The 23,058-nt window shown below is 27.5% G+C and overlaps 1 protein-coding gene across 4 annotated transcripts in view; it reads right to left on the minus strand.

The window, feature by feature from the left end:
- The window catches only part of LOC141459859 (very long chain fatty acid elongase 7-like), a 91,336-nt gene that overhangs the window by 20,692 nt on the left and 47,586 nt on the right, over positions 1–23,058 (minus strand). The window lies entirely within an intron of this gene.

Raw genomic sequence — 23,058 nt, forward strand, 5'->3', positions numbered from 1 at the left:
AAATTTCATACAATTATAGACAATAGTAGTCTCCGTATACAGGTAAAATATAAAGAAAATCTATGGAGTAGTTTACCAGATATTTAGAGTTAAAGATTTCACTGTTTTTAAACGAATGCAAAATTTAGCTCTAAATATCTCGTTTCCTACTCGATAGATTTTAACGAAATTTTATACAATAATAGACAATAGTAGTCTCCGTATACAGGTAAAATATAAAGAAAATCTATGGAGTAGTTTACCAGATATTTAGAGTTAAAGATTTTACTGTTTTTAAACGAATCCAAAATTTAGATCTAAATATCTCGTTTCCTAGTCGACAAATTTTAACGAAATTTCATACAATTATAGACAATAGTAGTCTCCGTATACAGCTAAAATATAAAGAAAATCTATCAAGTAGTTTACCAGATATTTAGAGTTAAAGATTTCACTGTTTTTAAACGAATCCAAAATTTAGCTTTAAATATCTCGTTTCCTACTCGATAGATTTTAACGAAATTTCATACAATCATATGCAATAGTAGTCTCCGTATACAGGTAAAATATAAAGAAAATCTATCGAGTAGTTTACCAGATATTTAGAGTTAAAGATTTCACTGTTATTAAACGAATCCAAAATTTAGCTCTAAATATCTCGTTTCCTAGTCGACAAATTTTAACGAAATTTCATACAATCATATGCAATAGTAGTCTCCGTATACAGGTAAAATATAAAGAAAATCTATCGAGTAGTTTACCAGATATTTAGAGTTAATGATTTCACTGTTATTAAACGAATCCAAAATTTAGCTCTAAATATCTCGTTTCCTACTCGATAGATTTTAACGAAATTTCATACAATTATAGACAATAGTAGTCTCCGCATACAGGTAAAATATAAAGAAAATCTATCGAGTAGTTTACCAGATATTTAGAGTTAAAGATTTTACTGTTTTTAAACGAATCCAAAATTTAGCTCTAAATATCTCGTTTCCTACTCAATAGATTTTAACGAAATTTCATACAATTATAGACAATAGTAGTCTCCGTATACAGGTAAAATATAAAGAAAATCTATCGAGTAGTTTACCAGATATTTAGAGTTAAATATTTCACTGTTTTTAAACGAATCCAAAATTTAGCTCTAAATATCTCGTTTCCTACTCGATAGATTTTAACGAAATTTCATACAATCATAGACAATAGTAGTCTCCGTATACAGGTAAAATATAAAAAAAATCTATCGATTAGTTTACCAGATATTTAGAGTTAAAGATTTCACTGTTTTTAAACGAATCCAAAATTTAGCTAAAAATATCTCGTTTCCTACTCGATAGATTTTACCGAAATTTCATACAATCATAGACAATAGTAGTCTCCGCATACAGGTAAAATATAAAGAAAATCTATTGAGTAGTTTACCAGATATTTAGAGTTAAATATTTCACTGTTTTTAAACGAATCCAAAATTTAGCTCTAAATATCTCGTTTCCTACTCGATAGATTTTAACGAAATTTCATACAATTATAGACAATAGTAGTCTCCGCATACAGGTAAAATATGAAGAAAATCTATCGAGTAGTTTACCAGATATTTAGAGTTAAAGATTTCACTGTTTTTAAACGAATCCAAAATTTAGATCAAAATATCTCGTTTCCTAGTCGACAAATTTTAACGAAATTTCATACAATTATAGACAATAGTAGTCTTCGTATACAGGTAAAATATAAATAAAATCTATTGAGTAGTTTACCAGATATTTAGAGTTAAATATTTCACTGTTTTTAAACGAATCCAAAATTTAGCTCTAAATATCTCGTTTCCTACTCGATAGATTTTAACGAAATTTCATACAATTATAGACAATAGTAGTCTCCGCATACAGGTAAAATATGAAGAAAATCTATCGAGTAGTTTACCAGATATTTAGAGTTAAAGATTTCACTGTTTTTAAACGAATCCAAAATTTAGATCAAAATATCTCGTTTCCTAGTCGACAAATTTTAACGAAATTTCATACAATTATAGACAATAGTAGTCTCCGCATACAGGTAAAATATAAAGAAAATCTATTGAGTAGTTTACCAGATATTTAGAGTTAAATATTTCACTGTTTTTAAACGAATCCAAAATTTAGCTCTAAATATCTCGTTTCCTACTCGATAGATTTTAACGAAATTTCATACAATTATAGACAATAGTAGTCTCCGCATACAGGTAAAATATGAAGAAAATCTATCGAGTAGTTTACCAGATATTTAGAGTTAAAGATTTCACTGTTTTTAAACGAATCCAAAATTTAGCTTTAAATATCTCGTTTCCTACTCGATAGATTTTAACGAAATTTCATACAATCATATGCAATAGTAGTCTCCGTATACAGGTAAAATATAAAGAAAATCTATCGAGTAGTTTACCAGATATTTAGAGTTAAAGATTTCACTGTTATTAAACGAATCCAAAATTTAGCTCTAAATATCTCGTTTCCTAGTCGACAAATTTTAACGAAATTTCATACAATCATATGCAATAGTAGTCTCCGTATACAGGTAAAATATAAAGAAAATCTATCGAGTAGTTTACCAGATATTTAGAGTTAATGATTTCACTGTTATTAAACGAATCCAAAATTTAGCTCTAAATATCTCGTTTCCTACTCGATAGATTTTAACGAAATTTCATACAATTATAGACAATAGTAGTCTCCGCATACAGGTAAAATATAAAGAAAATCTATCGAGTAGTTTACCAGATATTTAGAGTTAAAGATTTTACTGTTTTTAAACGAATCCAAAATTTAGCTCTAAATATCTCGTTTCCTACTCAATAGATTTTAACGAAATTTCATACAATTATAGACAATAGTAGTCTCCGTATACAGGTAAAATATAAAGAAAATCTATCGAGTAGTTTACCAGATATTTAGAGTTAAATATTTCACTGTTTTTAAACGAATCCAAAATTTAGCTCTAAATATCTCGTTTCCTACTCGATAGATTTTAACGAAATTTCATACAATCATAGACAATAGTAGTCTCCGTATACAGGTAAAATATAAAAAAAATCTATCGATTAGTTTACCAGATATTTAGAGTTAAAGATTTCACTGTTTTTAAACGAATCCAAAATTTAGCTAAAAATATCTCGTTTCCTACTCGATAGATTTTACCGAAATTTCATACAATCATAGACAATAGTAGTCTCCGCATACAGGTAAAATATAAAGAAAATCTATTGAGTAGTTTACCAGATATTTAGAGTTAAATATTTCACTGTTTTTAAACGAATCCAAAATTTAGCTCTAAATATCTCGTTTCCTACTCGATAGATTTTAACGAAATTTCATACAATCATAGACAATAGTAGTCTCCGTATACAGGTAAAATATAAAGAAAATCTATCGATTAGTTTACCAGATATTTAGAGTTAAAGATTTCACTGTTTTTAAACGAATCCAAAATTTAGCTAAAAATATCTCGTTTCCTACTCGATAGATTTTACCGAAATTTCATACAATCATAGACAATAGTAGTCTCCGCATACAGGTAAAATATAAAGAAAATCTATTGAGTAGTTTACCAGATATTTAGAGTTAAAGATTTCACTGTATTTAAACGAATCCAAAATTTAGCTCTAAATATCTCGTTTCCTACTCGATAGATTTTAACGAAATTTCATACAATTATAGACAATAGTAGTCTCCGCATACAGGTAAAATATGAAGAAAATCTATCGAGTAGTTTACCAGATATTTAGAGTTAAAGATTTCACTGTTTTTAAACGAATCCAAAATTTAGATCAAAATATCTCGTTTCCTAGTCGACAAATTTTAACGAAATTTCATACAATTATAGACAATAGTAGTCTCCGCATACAGGTAAAATATAAAGAAAATCTATTGAGTAGTTTACCAGATATTTAGAGTTAAAGATTTCACTGTATTTAAACGAATCCAAAATTTAGCTCTAAATATCTCGTTTCCTACTCGATAGATTTTAACGAAATTTCATACAATTATAGACAATAGTAGTCTCCGCATACAGGTAAAATATGAAGAAAATCTATCGAGTAGTTTACCAGATATTTAGAGTTAAAGATTTCACTGTTTTTAAACGAATCCAAAATTTAGATCAAAATATCTCGTTTCCTAGTCGACAAATTTTAACGAAATTTCATACAATTATAGACAATAGTAGTCTTCGTATACAGGTAAAATATAAATAAAATCTATCGAGTAGTTTACGAGATATTTGAAGTTAAAAATTTCACTGTTTAAAACGAAACCAAAATTTAGATCTAAATATCTCGTTTCCTAGTCGACAAATTTTAACGAAATTTTTATACAATTATAGACAATAGTAGTCTCCGTATACAGGTAAAATATAAAGAAAATCTATCGAGTAGTTTACCAGATATTAAGAGTTAAAGATTTCACTGTTATTAAACGAATCCAAAATTTAGCTCTAAATATCTCGTTTCCTACTCGATAGAATTTAACGAAATTTCATACAATTATAGACAATAGTAGTCTCCGCATACAGGTAAAATATAAAGAAAATCTATCGAGTAGTTTAGCAGATATTTAGAGTTAAAGATTTCACTGTTTTTAAACGAATCCAAAATTTAGCTCTAAATATCTCGTTTCCTACTCGATAGATTTTTAACGAAATTTCATACAATCATAGACAATAGTAGTCTCCGTATACAGGTAAAATATAAAGAAAATCTATCGAGTAGTTTACCAGATATTTAGAGTTAATGATTTCACTGTTATTAAACGAATCCAAAATTTAGCTCTAAATATCTCGTTTCCTACTCGATAGATTTTAACGAAATTTCATACAATTATAGACAATAGTAGTCTCCGCATACAGGTAAAATATAAAGAAAATCTATCGAGTAGTTTACCAGATATTTAGAGTGAAAGATTTCACTGTTTTTAAACGAATCCAAAATTTAGCTCTAAATATCTCGTTTCTTAGTCGACAGATTTTTACGAAATTTCATACAATTATAGACAATAGTAGTCTCCGTATACAGGTAAAATATAAAGAAAATCTATCTAGTAGCTTACCAGATATTTAGAGTTAAATATTTCACTGTTTTAAACGAATCCAAAATTTAGCTCTAAATATCTCGTTTCCTACTCAATAGATTTTAACGAAATTTCATACAATCATAGACAATAGTAATCTCCGCATACACGTAAAATATAAAGAAAATCTATCGAGTAGTTTACCAGATATTTAGAGTTAAAGATTTCACTGTTTTTAAACGAATCCAAAATTTAGCTCTAAATATCTTGTTTCCTACTCGATAGATTTTACCGAAATTTCATACAGTCATAGACAATAGTAGTCTCCATATACAGGTAAAATACAAAGAAAATCTATCGAGTAGTTTACCAGATATTTAGAGTTAAAGATTTCACTGTTTTTAAACGAATCCAAAATTTAGCTCTAAATATCTCGTTTCCTACTCGATAGATTTTAACGAAATTTCATACAATTATAGACAATAGTAGTCTCCGTATACAGGTAAAATATAAAGAAAATCTATGGAGTAGTTTACCAGATATTTAGAGTTAAAGATTTCACTGTTTTTAAACGAATGCAAAATTTAGCTCTAAATATCTCGTTTCCTACTCGATAGATTTTAACGAAATTTTATACAATAATAGACAATAGTAGTCTCCGTATACAGGTAAAATATAAAGAAAATCTATGGAGTAGTTTACCAGATATTTAGAGTTAAAGATTTTACTGTTTTTAAACGAATCCAAAATTTAGATCTAAATATCTCGTTTCCTAGTCGACAAATTTTAACGAAATTTCATACAATTATAGACAATAGTAGTCTCCGTATACAGCTAAAATATAAAGAAAATCTATCAAGTAGTTTACCAGATATTTAGAGTTAAAGATTTCACTGTTTTTAAACGAATCCAAAATTTAGCTTTAAATATCTCGTTTCCTACTCGATAGATTTTAACGAAATTTCATACAATCATATGCAATAGTAGTCTCCGTATACAGGTAAAATATAAAGAAAATCTATCGAGTAGTTTACCAGATATTTAGAGTTAAAGATTTCACTGTTATTAAACGAATCCAAAATTTAGCTCTAAATATCTCGTTTCCTAGTCGACAAATTTTAACGAAATTTCATACAATCATATGCAATAGTAGTCTCCGTATACAGGTAAAATATAAAGAAAATCTATCGAGTAGTTTACCAGATATTTAGAGTTAATGATTTCACTGTTATTAAACGAATCCAAAATTTAGCTCTAAATATCTCGTTTCCTACTCGATAGATTTTAACGAAATTTCATACAATTATAGACAATAGTAGTCTCCGCATACAGGTAAAATATAAAGAAAATCTATCGAGTAGTTTACCAGATATTTAGAGTTAAAGATTTTACTGTTTTTAAACGAATCCAAAATTTAGCTCTAAATATCTCGTTTCCTACTCAATAGATTTTAACGAAATTTCATACAATTATAGACAATAGTAGTCTCCGTATACAGGTAAAATATAAAGAAAATCTATCGAGTAGTTTACCAGATATTTAGAGTTAAATATTTCACTGTTTTTAAACGAATCCAAAATTTAGCTCTAAATATCTCGTTTCCTACTCGATAGATTTTAACGAAATTTCATACAATCATAGACAATAGTAGTCTCCGTATACAGGTAAAATATAAAAAAAATCTATCGATTAGTTTACCAGATATTTAGAGTTAAAGATTTCACTGTTTTTAAACGAATCCAAAATTTAGCTAAAAATATCTCGTTTCCTACTCGATAGATTTTACCGAAATTTCATACAATCATAGACAATAGTAGTCTCCGCATACAGGTAAAATATAAAGAAAATCTATTGAGTAGTTTACCAGATATTTAGAGTTAAAGATTTCACTGTATTTAAACGAATCCAAAATTTAGCTCTAAATATCTCGTTTCCTACTCGATAGATTTTAACGAAATTTCATACAATTATAGACAATAGTAGTCTCCGCATACAGGTAAAATATAAAGAAAATCTATCGAGTAGTTTACCAGATATTTAGAGTGAAAGATTTCACTGTTTTTAAACGAATCCAAAATTTAGCTCTAAATATCTCGTTTCTTAGTCGACAGATTTTTACGAAATTTCATACAATTATAGACAATAGTAGTCTCCGTATACAGGTAAAATATAAAGAAAATCTATCTAGTAGCTTACCAGATATTTAGAGTTAAATATTTCACTGTTTTAAACGAATCCAAAATTTAGCTCTAAATATCTCGTTTCCTACTCAATAGATTTTAACGAAATTTCATACAATCATAGACAATAGTAATCTCCGCATACACGTAAAATATAAAGAAAATCTATCGAGTAGTTTACCAGATATTTAGAGTTAAAGATTTCACTGTTTTTAAACGAATCCAAAATTTAGCTCTAAATATCTTGTTTCCTACTCGATAGATTTTACCGAAATTTCATACAGTCATAGACAATAGTAGTCTCCATATACAGGTAAAATACAAAGAAAATCTATCGAGTAGTTTACCAGATATTTAGAGTTAAAGATTTCACTGTTTTTAAACGAATCCAAAATTTAGCTCTAAATATCTCGTTTCCTACTCGATAGATTTTAACGAAATTTCATACAATTATAGACAATAGTAGTCTCCGTATACAGGTAAAATATAAAGAAAATCTATGGAGTAGTTTACCAGATATTTAGAGTTAAAGATTTCACTGTTTTTAAACGAATGCAAAATTTAGCTCTAAATATCTCGTTTCCTACTCGATAGATTTTAACGAAATTTTATACAATAATAGACAATAGTAGTCTCCGTATACAGGTAAAATATAAAGAAAATCTATGGAGTAGTTTACCAGATATTTAGAGTTAAAGATTTTACTGTTTTTAAACGAATCCAAAATTTAGATCTAAATATCTCGTTTCCTAGTCGACAAATTTTAACGAAATTTCATACAATTATAGACAATAGTAGTCTCCGTATACAGCTAAAATATAAAGAAAATCTATCAAGTAGTTTACCAGATATTTAGAGTTAAAGATTTCACTGTTTTTAAACGAATCCAAAATTTAGCTTTAAATATCTCGTTTCCTACTCGATAGATTTTAACGAAATTTCATACAATCATATGCAATAGTAGTCTCCGTATACAGGTAAAATATAAAGAAAATCTATCGAGTAGTTTACCAGATATTTAGAGTTAAAGATTTCACTGTTATTAAACGAATCCAAAATTTAGCTCTAAATATCTCGTTTCCTAGTCGACAAATTTTAACGAAATTTCATACAATCATATGCAATAGTAGTCTCCGTATACAGGTAAAATATAAAGAAAATCTATCGAGTAGTTTACCAGATATTTAGAGTTAATGATTTCACTGTTATTAAACGAATCCAAAATTTAGCTCTAAATATCTCGTTTCCTACTCGATAGATTTTAACGAAATTTCATACAATTATAGACAATAGTAGTCTCCGCATACAGGTAAAATATAAAGAAAATCTATCGAGTAGTTTACCAGATATTTAGAGTTAAAGATTTTACTGTTTTTAAACGAATCCAAAATTTAGCTCTAAATATCTCGTTTCCTACTCAATAGATTTTAACGAAATTTCATACAATTATAGACAATAGTAGTCTCCGTATACAGGTAAAATATAAAGAAAATCTATCGAGTAGTTTACCAGATATTTAGAGTTAAATATTTCACTGTTTTTAAACGAATCCAAAATTTAGCTCTAAATATCTCGTTTCCTACTCGATAGATTTTAACGAAATTTCATACAATCATAGACAATAGTAGTCTCCGTATACAGGTAAAATATAAAAAAAATCTATCGATTAGTTTACCAGATATTTAGAGTTAAAGATTTCACTGTTTTTAAACGAATCCAAAATTTAGCTAAAAATATCTCGTTTCCTACTCGATAGATTTTACCGAAATTTCATACAATCATAGACAATAGTAGTCTCCGCATACAGGTAAAATATAAAGAAAATCTATTGAGTAGTTTACCAGATATTTAGAGTTAAAGATTTCACTGTATTTAAACGAATCCAAAATTTAGCTCTAAATATCTCGTTTCCTACTCGATAGATTTTAACGAAATTTCATACAATTATAGACAATAGTAGTCTCCGCATACAGGTAAAATATGAAGAAAATCTATCGAGTAGTTTACGAGATATTTGAAGTTAAAAATTTCACTGTTTAAAACGAAACCAAAATTTAGATCTAAATATCTCGTTTCCTAGTCGACAAATTTTAACGAAATTTTTATACAATTATAGACAATAGTAGTCTCCGTATACAGGTAAAATATAAAGAAAATCTATCGAGTAGTTTACCAGATATTAAGAGTTAAAGATTTCACTGTTATTAAACGAATCCATAATTTAGCTCTAAATATCTAGTTTCCTACTCGATAGAATTTAACGAAATTTCATACAATTATAGACAATAGTAGTCTCCGCATACAGGTAAAATATAAAGAAAATCTATCGAGTAGTTTAGCAGATATTTAGAGTTAAAGATTTCACTGTTTTTAAACGAATCCAAAATTTAGCTCTAAATATCTCGTTTCCTACTCGATAGATTTTTAACGAAATTTCATACAATCATAGACAATAGTAGTCTCCGTATACAGGTAAAATATAAAGAAAATCTATCGAGTAGTTTACCAGATATTTAGAGTTAATGATTTCACTGTTATTAAACGAATCCAAAATTTAGCTCTAAATATCTCGTTTCCTACTCGATAGATTTTAACGAAATTTCATACAATTATAGACAATAGTAGTCTCCGCATACAGGTAAAATATAAAGAAAATCTATCGAGTAGTTTACCAGATATTTAGAGTGAAAGATTTCACTGTTTTTAAACGAATCCAAAATTTAGCTCTAAATATCTCGTTTCTTAGTCGACAGATTTTTACGAAATTTCATACAATTATAGACAATAGTAGTAGTCTCCGTATACAGGTAAAATATAAAGAAAATCTATCTAGTAGCTTACCAGATATTTAGAGTTAAATATTTCACTGTTTTAAACGAATCCAAAATTTAGCTCTAAATATCTCGTTTCCTACTCAATAGATTTTAACGAAATTTCATACAATCATAGACAATAGTAATCTCCGCATACACGTAAAATATAAAGAAAATCTATCGAGTATTTTACCAGATATTTAGAGTTAAAGATTTCACTGTTTTTAAATGAATCCAAAATTTAGCTCTAAATATCTCGTTTCCTAGTCGACAAATTTTAACGAAATTTCATACAATTATAGACAATAGTAGTCTTCGTATACAGGTAAAATATAAAGAAAATCTATCGAGTAGTTTAGCAGATATTTAGAGTTAAAGATTTCACTGTTTTTAAACGAATCCAAATTTTAGCTCTAAATATCTCGTTTCCTACTCGATAGATTTTAACGAAATTTCATACAATTATAGACAATAGTAGTCTCCGTATACAGGTAAAATATAAAGAAAATCTATCGAGTAGTTTACGAGATATTTGAAGTTAAAAATTTCACTGTTTAAAACGAAACCAAAATTTAGATCTAAATATCTCGTTTCCTAGTCGACAAATATTAACGAAATTTTTATACAATTATAGACAACAGTAGTATCCGTATACAGGTAAAATATAAAGAAAATCTATCGAGTAGTTTACGAGATATTTGAAGTTAAAAATTTCACTGTTTAAAACGAAACCAAAATTTAGATCTAAATATCTCGTTTCCTAGTCGACAAATTTTAACGAAATTTTTATACAATTATAGACAATAGTAGTCTCCGTATACAGGTAAAATATAAAGAAAATCTATCGAGTAGTTTACGAGATATTTGAAGTTAAAAATTTCACTGTTTTCAACGAATCTAAAATTTAGCACTAAATATCTCGTTTCCTACTCGATAGATTTTAACGAAATTTCATACAATTATAGACAATAGTAGTCTCCGCATACAGGTAAAATATAAAGAAAATCTATCGAGTAGTTTACCAGATATTTAGAGTTAAAGATTTCACTGTTTTTAAACGAATCCAAAATTTAGTTCTAAATATCTCGTTTCCTACCCGATAGATTTTAACGAAATTTCATACAATTATAGACAATAGTAGTCTCCGTATACAGGTAAAATATAATGAAAATCTATCGAGTAGTTTACCAGATATTTAGAGTTAAAGATTTCACTGTTTTTAAACGAATCCAAAATTTAGCTCTAAATATCTTGTTTCCTACTCGATAGATTTTACCGAAATTTCATACAATCATAGACAATAGTAGTCTCCATATACAGGTAAAATACAAAGAAAATCTATCGAGTAGTTTACCAGATATTTAGAGTTAAAGATTTCACTGTTTTTAAACGAATCCAAAATTTAGCTCTAAATATCTCGTTTCCTACTCGATAGATTTTAACGAAATTTCATACAATTATAGACAATAGTAGTCTCCGTATACAGGTAAAATATAAAGAAAATCTATCGAGTAGTTTACCAGATATTTAGAGTTAAAGATTTCACTGTTTTTAAACGAATGCAAAATTTAGCTCTAAATATCTCGTTTCCTACTCGATAGATTTTAACGAAATTTTATACAATAATAGACAATAGTAGTCTCCGTATACAGGTAAAATATAAAGAAAATCTATGGAGTAGTTTACCAGATATTTAGAGTTAAAGATTTTACTGTTTTTAAACGAATCCAAAATTTAGATCTAAATATCTCGTTTCCTAGTCGACAAATTTTAACGAAATTTCATACAATTATAGACAATAGTAGTCTCCGTATACAGCTAAAATATAAAGAAAATCTATCAAGTAGTTTACCAGATATTTAGAGTTAAAGATTTCACTGTTTTTAAACGAATCCAAAATTTAGCTTTAAATATCTCGTTTCCTACTCGATAGATTTTAACGAAATTTCATACAATCATATGCAATAGTAGTCTCCGTATACAGGTAAAATATAAAGAAAATCTATCGAGTAGTTTACCAGATATTTAGAGTTAAAGATTTCACTGTTATTAAACGAATCCAAAATTTAGCTCTAAATATCTCGTTTCCTAGTCGACAAATTTTAACGAAATTTCATACAATTATAGACAATAGTAGTCTCCGTATACAGCTAAAATATAAAGAAAATCTATCAAGTAGTTTACCAGATATTTAGAGTTAAAGATTTCACTGTTTTTAAACGAATCCAAAATTTAGCTTTAAATATCTCGTTTCCTACTCGATAGATTTTAACGAAATTTCATACAATCATATGCAATAGTAGTCTCCGTATACAGGTAAAATATAAAGAAAATCTATCGAGTAGTTTACCAGATATTTAGAGTTAATGATTTCACTGTTATTAAACGAATCCAAAATTTAGCTCTAAATATCTCGTTTCCTACTCGATAGATTTTAACGAAATTTCATACAATTATAGACAATAGTAGTCTCCGCATACAGGTAAAATATAAAGAAAATCTATCGAGTAGTTTACCAGATATTTAGAGTTAAAGATTTTACTGTTTTTAAACGAATCCAAAATTTAGCTCTAAATATCTCGTTTCCTACTCAATAGATTTTAACGAAATTTCATACAATTATAGACAATAGTAGTCTCCGTATACAGGTAAAATATAAAGAAAATCTATCGAGTAGTTTACCAGATATTTAGAGTTAAATATTTCACTGTTTTTAAACGAATCCAAAATTTAGCTCTAAATATCTCGTTTCCTACTCGATAGATTTTAACGAAATTTCATACAATCATAGACAATAGTAGTCTCCGTATACAGGTAAAATATAAAGAAAATCTATCGATTAGTTTACCAGATATTTAGAGTTAAAGATTTCACTGTTTTTAAACGAATCCAAAATTTAGCTAAAAATATCTCGTTTCCTACTCGATAGATTTTACCGAAATTTCATACAATCATAGACAATAGTAGTCTCCGCATACAGGTAAAATATAAAGAAAATCTATTGAGTAGTTTACCAGATATTTAGAGTTAAAGATTTCACTGTATTTAAACGAATCCAAAATTTAGCTCTAAATATCTCGTTTCCTACTCGATAGATTTTAACGAAATTTCATACAATTATAGACAATAGTAGTCTCCGCATACAGGTAAAATATGAAGAAAATCTATCGAGTAGTTTACCAGATATTTAGAGTTAAAGATTTCACTGTTTTTAAACGAATCCAAAATTTAGATCAAAATATCTCGTTTCCTAGTCGACAAATTTTAACGAAATTTCATACAATTATAGACAATAGTAGTCTTCGTATACAGGTAAAATATAAATAAAATCTATCGAGTAGTTTACGAGATATTTGAAGTTAAAAATTTCACTGTTTAAAACGAAACCAAAATTTAGATCTAAATATCTCGTTTCCTAGTCGACAAATTTTAACGAAATTTTTATACAATTATAGACAATAGTAGTCTCCGTATACAGGTAAAATATAAAGAAAATCTATCGAGTAGTTTACCAGATATTAAGAGTTAAAGATTTCACTGTTATTAAACGAATCCAAAATTTAGCTCTAAATATCTCGTTTCCTACTCGATAGAATTTAACGAAATTTCATACAATTATAGACAATAGTAGTCTCCGCATACAGGTAAAATATAAAGAAAATCTATCGAGTAGTTTAGCAGATATTTAGAGTTAAAGATTTCACTGTTTTTAAACGAATCCAAAATTTAGCTCTAAATATCTCGTTTCCTACTCGATAGATTTTTAACGAAATTTCATACAATCATAGACAATAGTAGTCTCCGTATACAGGTAAAATATAAAGAAAATCTATCGAGTAGTTTACCAGATATTTAGAGTTAATGATTTCACTGTTATTAAACGAATCCAAAATTTAGCTCTAAATATCTCGTTTCCTACTCGATAGATTTTAACGAAATTTCATACAATTATAGACAATAGTAGTCTCCGCATACAGGTAAAATATAAAGAAAATCTATCGAGTAGTTTACCAGATATTTAGAGTGAAAGATTTCACTGTTTTTAAACGAATCCAAAATTTAGCTCTAAATATCTCGTTTCTTAGTCGACAGATTTTTACGAAATTTCATACAATTATAGACAATAGTAGTCTCCGTATACAGGTAAAATATAAAGAAAATCTATCTAGTAGCTTACCAGATATTTAGAGTTAAATATTTCACTGTTTTAAACGAATCCAAAATTTAGCTCTAAATATCTCGTTTCCTACTCAATAGATTTTAACGAAATTTCATACAATCATAGACAATAGTAATCTCCGCATACACGTAAAATATAAAGAAAATCTATCGAGTAGTTTACCAGATATTTAGAGTTAAAGATTTCACTGTTTTTAAACGAATCCAAAATTTAGCTCTAAATATCTTGTTTCCTACTCGATAGATTTTACCGAAATTTCATACAATCATAGACAATAGTAGTCTCCATATACAGGTAAAATACAAAGAAAATCTATCGAGTAGTTTACCAGATATTTAGAGTTAAAGATTTCACTGTTTTTAAACGAATCCAAAATTTAGCTCTAAATATCTCGTTTCCTACTCGATAGATTTTAACGAAATTTCATACAATTATAGACAATAGTAGTCTCCGTATACAGGTAAAATATAAAGAAAATCTATGGAGTAGTTTACCAGATATTTAGAGTTAAAGATTTCACTGTTTTTAAACGAATGCAAAATTTAGCTCTAAATATCTCGTTTCCTACTCGATAGATTTTAACGAAATTTTATACAATAATAGACAATAGTAGTCTCCGTATACAGGTAAAATATAAAGAAAATCTATGGAGTACTTTACCAGATATTTAGAGTTAAAGATTTTACTGTTTTTAAACGAATCCAAAATTTAGATCTAAATATCTCGTTTCCTAGTCGACAAATTTTAACGAAATTTCATACAATTATAGACAATAGTAGTCTCCGTATACAGCTAAAATATAAAGAAAATCTATCAAGTAGTTTACCAGATATTTAGAGTTAAAGATTTCACTGTTTTTAAACGAATCCAAAATTTAGCTTTAAATATCTCGTTTCCTACTCGATAGATTTTAACGAAATTTCATACAATCATATGCAATAGTAGTCTCCGTATACAGGTAAAATATAAAGAAAATCTATCGAGTAGTTTACCAGATATTTAGAGTTAAAGATTTCACTGTTATTAAACGAATCCAAAATTTAGCTCTAAATATCTCGTTTCCTAGTCGACAAATTTTAACGAAATTTCATACAATCATATGCAATAGTAGTCTCCGTATACAGGTAAAATATAAAGAAAATCTATCGAGTAGTTTACCAGATATTTAGAGTTAATGATTTCACTGTTATTAAACGAATCCAAAATTTAGCTCTAAATATCTCGTTTCCTACTCGATAGATTTTAACGAAATTTCATACAATTATAGACAATAGTAGTCTCCGCATACAGGTAAAATATAAAGAAAATCTATCGAGTAGTTTACCAGATATTTAGAGTTAAAGATTTTACTGTTTTTAAACGAATCCAAAATTTAGCTCTAAATATCTCGTTTCCTACTCAATAGATTTTAACGAAATTTCATACAATTATAGACAATAGTAGTCTCCGTATACAGGTAAAATATAAAGAAAATCTATCGAGTAGTTTACCAGATATTTAGAGTTAAATATTTCACTGTTTTTAAACGAATCCAAAATTTAGCTCTAAATATCTCGTTTCCTACTCGATAGATTTTAACGAAATTTCATACAATCATAGACAATAGTAGTCTCCGTATACAGGTAAAATATAAAAAAAATCTATCGATTAGTTTACCAGATATTTAGAGTTAAAGATTTCACTGTTTTTAAACGAATCCAAAATTTAGCTAAAAATATCTCGTTTCCTACTCGATAGATTTTACCGAAATTTCATACAATCATAGACAATAGTAGTCTCCGCATACAGGTAAAATATAAAGAAAATCTATTGAGTAGTTTACCAGATATTTAGAGTTAAATATTTCACTGTTTTTAAACGAATCCAAAATTTAGCTCTAAATATCTCGTTTCCTACTCGATAGATTTTAACGAAATTTCATACAATTATAGACAATAGTAGTCTCCGCATACAGGTAAAATATGAAGAAAATCTATCGAGTAGTTTACCAGATATTTAGAGTTAAAGATTTCACTGTTTTTAAACGAATCCAAAATTTAGATCAAAATATCTCGTTTCCTAGTCGACAAATTTTAACGAAATTTCATACAATTATAGACAATAGTAGTCTTCGTATACAGGTAAAATATAAATAAAATCTATTGAGTAGTTTACCAGATATTTAGAGTTAAATATTTCACTGTTTTTAAACGAATCCAAAATTTAGCTCTAAATATCTCGTTTCCTACTCGATAGATTTTAACGAAATTTCATACAATTATAGACAATAGTAGTCTCCGCATACAGGTAAAATATGAAGAAAATCTATCGAGTAGTTTACCAGATATTTAGAGTTAAAGATTTCACTGTTTTTAAACGAATCCAAAATTTAGATCAAAATATCTCGTTTCCTAGTCGACAAATTTTAACGAAATTTCATACAATTATAGACAATAGTAGTCTCCGCATACAGGTAAAATATAAAGAAAATCTATTGAGTAGTTTACCAGATATTTAGAGTTAAATATTTCACTGTTTTTAAACGAATCCAAAATTTAGCTCTAAATATCTCGTTTCCTACTCGATAGATTTTAACGAAATTTCATACAATTATAGACAATAGTAGTCTCCGCATACAGGTAAAATATGAAGAAAATCTATCGAGTAGTTTACCAGATATTTAGAGTTAAAGATTTCACTGTTTTTAAACGAATCCAAAATTTAGCTTTAAATATCTCGTTTCCTACTCGATAGATTTTAACGAAATTTCATACAATCATATGCAATAGTAGTCTCCGTATACAGGTAAAATATAAAGAAAATCTATCGAGTAGTTTACCAGATATTTAGAGTTAAAGATTTCACTGTTATTAAACGAATCCAAAATTTAGCTCTAAATATCTCGTTTCCTAGTCGACAAATTTTAACGAAATTTCATACAATCATATGCAATAGTAGTCTCCGTATACAGGTAAAATATAAAGAAAATCTATCGAGTAGTTTACCAGATATTTAGAGTTAATGATTTCACTGTTATTAAACGAATCCAAAATTTAGCTCTAAATATCTCGTTTCCTACTCGATAGATTTTAACGAAATTTCATACAATTATAGACAATAGTAGTCTCCGCATACAGGTAAAATATAAAGAAAATCTATCGAGTAGTTTACCAGATATTTAGAGTTAAAGATTTTACTGTTTTTAAACGAATCCAAAATTTAGCTCTAAATATCTCGTTTCCTACTCAATAGATTTTAACGAAATTTCATACAATTATAGACAATAGTAGTCTCCGTATACAGGTAAAATATAAAGAAAATCTATCGAGTAGTTTACCAGATATTTAGAGTTAAATATTTCACTGTTTTTAAACGAATCCAAAATTTAGCTCTAAATATCTCGTTTCCTACTCGATAGATTTTAACGAAATTTCATACAATCATAGACAATAGTAGTCTCCGTATACAGGTAAAATATAAAAAAAATCTATCGATTAGTTTACCAGATATTTAGAGTTAAAGATTTCACTGTTTTTAAACGAATCCAAAATTTAGCTAAAAATATCTCGTTTCCTACTCGATAGATTTTACCGAAATTTCATACAATCATAGACAATAGTAGTCTCCGCATACAGGTAAAATATAAAGAAAATCTATTGAGTAGTTTACCAGATATTTAGAGTTAAATATTTCACTGTTTTTAAACGAATCCAAAATTTAGCTCTAAATATCTCGTTTCCTACTCGATAGATTTTAACGAAATTTCATACAATCATAGACAATAGTAGTCTCCGTATACAGGTAAAATATAAAGAAAATCTATCGATTAGTTTACCAGATATTTAGAGTTAAAGATTTCACTGTTTTTAAACGAATCCAAAATTTAGCTAAAAATATCTCGTTTCCTACTCGATAGATTTTACGGAAATTTCATACAATCATAGACAATAGTAGTCTCCGCATACAGGTAAAATATAAAGAAAATCTATTGAGTAGTTTACCAGATATTTAGAGTTAAAGATTTCACTGTATTTAAACGAATCCAAAATTTAGCTCTAAATATCTCGTTTCCTACTCGATAGATTTTAACGAAATTTCATACAATTATAGACAATAGTAGTCTCCGCATACAGGTAAAATATGAAGAAAATCTATCGAGTAGTTTACCAGATATTTAGAGTTAAAGATTTCACTGTTTTTAAACGAATCCAAAATTTAGATCAAAATATCTCGTTTCCTAGTCGACAAATTTTAACGAAATTTCATACAATTATAGACAATAGTAGTCTTCGTATACAGGTAAAATATAAATAAAATCTATCGAGTAGTTTACGAGATATTTGAAGTTAAAAATTTCACTGTTTAAAACGAAACCAAAATTTAGATCTAAATATCTCGTTTCCTAGTCGACAAATTTTAACGAAATTTTTATACAATTATAGACAATAGTAGTCTCCGTATACAGGTAAAATATAAAGAAAATCTATCGAGTAGTTTACCAGATATTAAGAGTTAAAGATTTCACTGTTATTAAACGAATCCAAAATTTAGCTCTAAATATCTCGTTTCCTACTCGATAGAATTTAACGAAATTTCATACAATTATAGACAATAGTAGTCTCCGCATACAGGTAAAATATAAAGAAAATCTATCGAGTAGTTTAGCAGATATTTAGAGTTAAAGATTTTACTGTTTTTAAACGAATCCAAAATTTAGATCTAAATATCTCGTTTCCTAGTCGACAAATTTTAACGAAATTTCATACAATTATAGACAATAGTAGTCTCCGTATACAGCTAAAATATAAAGAAAATCTATCAAGTAGTTTACCAGATATTTAGAGTTAAAGATTTCACTGTTTTTAAACGAATCCAAAATTTAGCTTTAAATATCTCGTTTCCTACTCGATAGATTTTAACGAAATTTCATACAATCATATGCAATAGTAGTCTCCGTATACAGGTAAAATATAAAGAAAATCTATCGAGTAGTTTACCAGATATTTAGAGTTAAAGATTTCACTGTTATTAAACGAATCCAAAATTTAGCTCTAAATATCTCGTTTCCTAGTCGACAAATTTTAACGAAATTTCATACAATCATATGCAATAGTAGTCTCCGTATACAGGTAAAATATAAAGAAAATCTATCGAGTAGTTTACCAGATATTTAGAGTTAATGATTTCACTGTTATTAAACGAATCCAAAATTTAGCTCTAAATATCTCGTTTCCTACTCGATAGATTTTAACGAAATTTCATACAATTATAGACAATAGTAGTCTCCGCATACAGGTAAAATATAAAGAAAATCTATCGAGTAGTTTACCAGATATTTAGAGTTAAAGATTTTACTGTTTTTAAACGAATCCAAAATTTAGCTCTAAATATCTCGTTTCCTACTCAATAGATTTTAACGAAATTTCATACAATTATAGACAATAGTAGTCTCCGTATACAGGTAAAATATAAAGAAAATCTATCGAGTAGTTTACCAGATATTTAGAGTTAAATATTTCACTGTTTTTAAACGAATCCAAAATTTAGCTCTAAATATCTCGTTTCCTACTCGATAGATTTTAACGAAATTTCATACAATCATAGACAATAGTAGTCTCCGTATACAGGTAAAATATAAAAAAAATCTATCGATTAGTTTACCAGATATTTAGAGTTAAAGATTTCACTGTTTTTAAACGAATCCAAAATTTAGCTAAAAATATCTCGTTTCCTACTCGATAGATTTTACCGAAATTTCATACAATCATAGACAATAGTAGTCTCCGCATACAGGTAAAATATAAAGAAAATCTATTGAGTAGTTTACCAGATATTTAGAGTTAAATATTTCACTGTTTTTAAACGAATCCAAAATTTAGCTCTAAATATCTCGTTTCCTACTCGATAGATTTTAACGAAATTTCATACAATTATAGACAATAGTAGTCTCCGCATACAGGTAAAATATGAAGAAAATCTATCGAGTAGTTTACCAGATATTTAGAGTTAAAGATTTCACTGTTTTTAAACGAATCCAAAATTTAGATCAAAATATCTCGTTTCCTAGTCGACAAATTTTAACGAAATTTCATACAATTATAGACAATAGTAGTCTTCGTATACAGGTAAAATATAAATAAAATCTATTGAGTAGTTTACCAGATATTTAGAGTTAAATATTTCACTGTTTTTAAACGAATCCAAAATTTAGCTCTAAATATCTCGTTTCCTACTCGATAGATTTTAACGAAATTTCATACAATTATAGACAATAGTAGTCTCCGCATACAGGTAAAATATGAAGAAAATCTATCGAGTAGTTTACCAGATATTTAGAGTTAAAGATTTCACTGTTTTTAAACGAATCCAAAATTTAGATCAAAATATCTCGTTTCCTAGTCGACAAATTTTAACGAAATTTCATACAATTATAGACAATAGTAGTCTCCGCATACAGGTAAAATATAAAGAAAATCTATTGAGTAGTTTACCAGATATTTAGAGTTAAATATTTCACTGTTTTTAAACGAATCCAAAATTTAGCTCTAAATATCTCGTTTCCTACTCGATAGATTTTAACGAAATTTCATACAATTATAGACAATAGTAGTCTCCGCATACAGGTAAAATATGAAGAAAATCTATTGAGTAGTTTACCAGATATTTAGAGTTAAAGATTTCACTGTTTTTAAACGAATCCAAAATTTAGCTTTAAATATCTCGTTTCCTACTCGATAGATTTTAACGAAATTTCATACAATCATATGCAATAGTAGTCTCCGTATACAGGTAAAATATAAAGAAAATCTATCGAGTAGTTTACCAGATATTTAGAGTTAAAGATTTCACTGTTATTAAACGAATCCAAAATTTAGCTCTAAATATCTCGTTTCCTAGTCGACAAATTTTAACGAAATTTCATACAATCATATGCAATAGTAGTCTCCGTATACAGGTAAAATATAAAGAAAATCTATGGAGTAGTTTACCAGATATTTAGAGTTAATGATTTCACTGTAATTTAAACGAATCCAAAATTTAGCTCTAAATATCTCGTTTCCTACTCGATAGATTTTAACGAAATTTCATACAATTATAGACAATAGTAGTCTCCGCATACAGGTAAAATATAAAGAAAATCTATCGAGTAGTTTACCAGATATTTAGAGTTAAAGATTTTACTGTTTTTAAACGAATCCAAAATTTAGCTCTAAATATCTCGTTTCCTACTCAATAGATTTTAACGAAATTTCATACAATTATAGACAATAGTAGTCTCCGTATACAGGTAAAATATAAAGAAAATCTATCGAGTAGTTTACCAGATATTTAGAGTTAAATATTTCACTGTTTTTAAACGAATCCAAAATTTAGCTCTAAATATCTCGTTTCCTACTCGATAGATTTTAACGAAATTTCATACAATCATAGACAATAGTAGTCTCCGTATACAGGTAAAATATAAAAAAAATCTATCGATTAGTTTACCAGATATTTAGAGTTAAAGATTTCACTGTTTTTAAACGAATCCAAAATTTAGCTAAAAATATCTCGTTTCCTACTCGATAGATTTTACCGAAATTTCATACAATCATAGACAATAGTAGTCTCCGCATACAGGTAAAATATAAAGAAAATCTATTGAGTAGTTTACCAGATATTTAGAGTTAAATATTTCACTGTTTTTAAACGAATCCAAAATTTAGCTCTAAATATCTCGTTTCCTAGTCGACAAATTTTAACGAAATTTCATACAATCATAGACAATAGTAGTCTCCGTATACAGGTAAAATATAAAGAAAATCTATCGATTAGTTTACCAGATATTTAGAGTTAAAGATTTCACTGTTTTTAAACGAATCCAAAATTTAGCTAAAAATATCTCGTTTCCTACTCGATAGATTTTACCGAAATTTCATACAATCATAGACAATAGTAGTCTCCGCATACAGGTAAAATATAAAGAAAATCTATTGAGTAGTTTACCAGATATTTAGAGTTAAAGATTTCACTGTATTTAAACGAATCCAAAATTTAGCTCTAAATATCTCGTTTCCTACTCGATAGATTTTAACGAAATTTCATACAATTATAGACAATAGTAGTCTCCGCATACAGGTAAAATATGAAGAAAATCTATCGAGTAGTTTACCAGATATTTAGAGTTAAAGATTTCACTGTTTTTAAACGAATCCAAAATTTAGATCAAAATATCTCGTTTCCTAGTCGACAAATTTTAACGAAATTTCATACAATTATAGACAATAGTAGTCTTCGTATACAGGTAAAATATAAATAAAATCTATCGAGTAGTTTACGAGATATTTGAAGTTAAAAATTTCACTGTTTAAAACGAAACCAAAATTTAGATCTAAATATCTCGTTTCCTAGTCGACAAATTTTAACGAAATTTTTATACAATTATAAACAATAGTAGTCTCCGTATACAGGTAAAATATAAAGAAAATCTATCGAGTAGTTTACCAGATATTAAGAGTTAAAGATTTCACTGTTATTAAACGAATCCAAAATTTAGCTCTAAATATCTCGTTTCCTACTCGATAGAATTTAACGAAATTTCATACAATTATAGACAATAGTAGTCTCCGCATACAGGTAAAATATAAAGAAAATCTATCGAGTAGTTTAGCAGATATTTAGAGTTAAAGATTTCACTGTTTTTAAACGAATCCAAAATTTAGCTCTAAATATCTCGTTTCCTACTCGATAGATTTTTAACGAAATTTCATACAATCATAGACAATAGTAGTCTCCGTATACAGGTAAAATATAAAGAAAATCTATCGAGTAGTTTACCAGATATTTAGAGTTAATGATTTCACTGTTATTAAACGAATCCAAAATTTAGCTCTAAATATCTCGTTTCC

This window comes from Rhodnius prolixus, unplaced genomic scaffold, assembly GCF_049639745.1.
Source record: "Rhodnius prolixus isolate KJV_2025 unplaced genomic scaffold, Rpr scaffold_23, whole genome shotgun sequence".
Lineage (NCBI taxonomy): Eukaryota > Metazoa > Arthropoda > Insecta > Hemiptera > Reduviidae > Rhodnius > Rhodnius prolixus.